The sequence below is a fragment of the Lactuca saligna genome, chromosome 5 (genome assembly GCF_052625555.1).
Source record: "Lactuca saligna cultivar CGN05327 chromosome 5, ASM5262555v1, whole genome shotgun sequence".
Lineage (NCBI taxonomy): Eukaryota > Viridiplantae > Streptophyta > Magnoliopsida > Asterales > Asteraceae > Lactuca > Lactuca saligna.
Window position 1 is genome coordinate 148735272 of NC_136421.1, and position 3668 is coordinate 148738939.

Sequence of the window (3668 nt, forward strand, 5' to 3'; positions counted from 1 at the left end):
AAAACGGGAGAAAATTCAAGTTAAGTTGATTAGAATTCTTGATGCAACACCCAAATGAAACATCAAGCTAGGATCCAACACAATACTCTACAACCTAGAAGAGGGATGCCGTAATCTAGTTGCAGAATATTTGAAGGTAGGTAAATGACGATTTACCAATTTCCACCATGAAAAACGAAAAAGACGTTTAAGTTTTAAATGAATTGAAACTCCTAGATCTTTTGAGACTCATTGAACTCTTCAATGGCATGTTTAATCTCGATTATGCCCTACTATTCGTGACTGGGATGCCGAGGATCACAAACAAGGTGTGAATAACCATACGAATCACGTGGTGCACCCAATGCTACTATCACCTAATCAATGTGCCGGTTAGCCACACACGCTCCATTGATCTATGATAAGCATCAAGCCACCCTTTGCCACCAATGTCATCCCCAAATTAGTGTGCCGGTTAACCACACACGCTCCACTAACGTTTGACAAGGGTACGAAGTGTAATTCCATGGGTTAGCATACAATTTCACATTTTGCCTAAAGTAAATATGATTTGGGAATTTGAAAAAGCATTTAGTTACTTTGTACTTCATTATACTTATAATGGAAGGTTTCTGTCCTATCTTACCCGTTCGGCTAACGACCCTCCACTAGTCAAGAGTGCGGTGGGTAAGAGTGGATACCCATTCAATCGCCATTTTATAGGCAATTTCCTTAAACACCCCTTATAGACTAGTTTCGTGAATGAGGCCTACTAACGGTAAGACTGACTTTTTAGTTATACATATATAATATTAAACTTTTAATGTTATATATAGTATAAGGGTGTATTTTACACTTTTAAAATACTAGGTGGTTTAAATTATACTTTTAACTAACCAAAATCATTATGGATTTATTAAATCTCCTTTAATTATACAATTAATTAATTTAATAAAACCATAAGGGTTTAATTTGAACTTTTCAAAATCAGGGTTTTGGAATTTAGACTTTCAAAATTAACTTTTAATCAACAATTTAAATTCCAAAACTTGAGGGCAAGTTTTGAAACTCTTCAAAACAATTAGGTTTTAATCTCACTTAAAATTTTCGAATTTAAGACATTTAAATTAAAATTTTAAATATTAAAGCACTTGATTTAATAATTACCATAAATTAAACAATCAATTTAAATTATTAAATCACAAGGGATTATCTAGATCATGAGGATAATTACTAATTATACATCTAAGATATCTTAATCCCTTGAATCCCTCTCTAAATCTCGAAAATAAGGGATGGGATAATTCATGATCTTTAATTACCATATTTAACAATTAAAAGATAATTACAAGATATGGGATTATCCAAATCCCTAAAATTTAGGATCTAACCTTGGGGAAGGAGGTAATTTCGAAATCCAAGGGTTAGATAACCCTAGATTTCAAAATCTTGGAGGCTAAGGAAACGATTTGGGAAACCCTAGCAAAATCCCCATCTAGGGTTTTGCAACCCCAATTGCGAAAATTACCTAGCCTTTAGGGTTTATTAGCCATAAACCCTAATATGTCAAGTTCAAAAATTTGAATAAAAGCTAATTGAAAACAAAAACCAATGGCTCTGATACCACTGTTGGGTTTTATACAAACAATCCTATGTGTGCATGCAACCCTAGTATTGGATCTATGTTTTCACTATTAGTTATACAACTTTATGAACACAAAAAGAAACCTGGCATGCTACTATAATTTTCGAAATTCATATATAAAGCTAGAATACATACCTTTTGTTGTTATATAGCAATAACAACTAGTTCCTTGAATTTCCTTAGCTCTTGAAAGCAAGTACCACAAGTGTAGTACCTCTAATGGAGTCACAAACACCATATGCAACTTGGATGAAGAGGAGAAGAAAAGGAGGCACCAAAAACGGCTGGAAACCCTAATGGAAGTGTTGTCCACGTTTTTGGTGCCTAAGGGGTCCTTTATATACTAGTGTGGGCTTCTAGGGTTTCAGTCAAAACCCTAATGGACAGCTTAAACTCTAAGCAGCCCATGGAACCTTCTGGACAAGGCTATGGACGAAAATATGATGGGCTTCCATCATAATTTCGTTCACCCCTTATTCCTATAGCATTCCTTAGCCCAATAACTCAATTATCCAATAATTGCAGTCCAGTCCCCTATATTTAATTAATCTCTTTTAGCCACAAAATTAATTCTTAATTAATTCTTGACTAATATTAATTAAACAATATGATTTCTCCTTTAAATATATTATTCCCATAATATATTAATAAATCATATTTAAACCTTAATCTCCTTAAATCATCCTACATATTGCTATGGTGAAGGCAACCCAAAAGGACCATGCTCATAATCGGGTCAAGTACATACCAAAATAGTTATGGACTTAGACACTAATCCAACAGAAAGCCCACGAACAATTTAAGTCTTACTCATTAGCGAAACTTGTGGGTATACTTAAGTCCCATGAGAGTGTTGTAACCAAAGAAGCAAAGGTAGTTTCTGGTATGGGATCGTTAGCCCTTATCTCAAAAGGAAAAAGCATTGCAGAAGAAGAAGAAGAGTCTGACAAATCAGAATGTGATCTCACAAGTGAAGAATACGCTATGATGGTCACTACTCCAAAGAAGTTTTCACGAAGAAAATTTCCTGTCAACAAAAACCGTAACTGGAAAGGAAGTTATAGTTCAGAGAAGGTGAGGGGTGAAGCGAAAATTTCTTCTCAAAAGGATGAAGATAAGAAGGAGAGCAAGCTTGCAAGAGACTCTGGGTTCGATTGCAATTACTGTCACAGCAAGAACCACTTCGCCAAAGATTGCATGCTGAGAAAAATGGCTGAGAAAAGAGATGATGAAGATGATGAGGCATATTATATGCGCAAGCTGGAAGAGATCAAGAAAAAGAAGGCAACTAACAGTTTTATGAATGCCTTGATTGTGCAGGAGAATGCAGATGAAAATGAGTTCGGTGGCGTTGAAGTTTGGTCAACCGACTCGGAAGATGAAGAAGTGAGAAAACCCACTCATGGGAAGGCTTATGTGGCAAAGGAATTAGGTTCGGCTGGAAAGTGCTTAATGGTCACCGTTGGATTATCAACCGAAAGTGCAGATGAGGAACCGAACCTAACTGAGAATAAGTGTTTTGCGGCTAAACCTGTCAGTGAGAAGATCAACGACTACGATCAGTTGATCAAAAAGGTACAATCCATCCTTGAATCACTTAAAGTTCCATTAACAGACTATGAAGAAGAATTAAATGAATTAAAATTTAAAATTTCTAACTTAAGTGGTAGTCTAATGCAAACTCGCTTAGCGAATTCTAACCTAACTGACCAACTCAGCAGGGTGTCTTCAAAGAGTGAGGATAGAAGGATGTGGATTGAGCTAAAAGAGGCAGAGTTAATTAGGGCTAGGGATGAAAGTATTTATTTGCAAAGAGACAATTTGAAGTTTTTAAAACAAAGGAATGTTTTTTGTTTAATTGCTAAGCGTTTATACACTAATATTGCTCAATTACATTTAAGCTATGAGATAGGAGAGAAGATTCATAAGATGATTTTACCCTTCCTTGAATTTAAGTAGAATGAGATAATCGCCGAATGTGAATCAGTAGTGTCATCCGAAGAGACATCTGTGTCCTACAACAAAATAGAAACCTTCATTGATT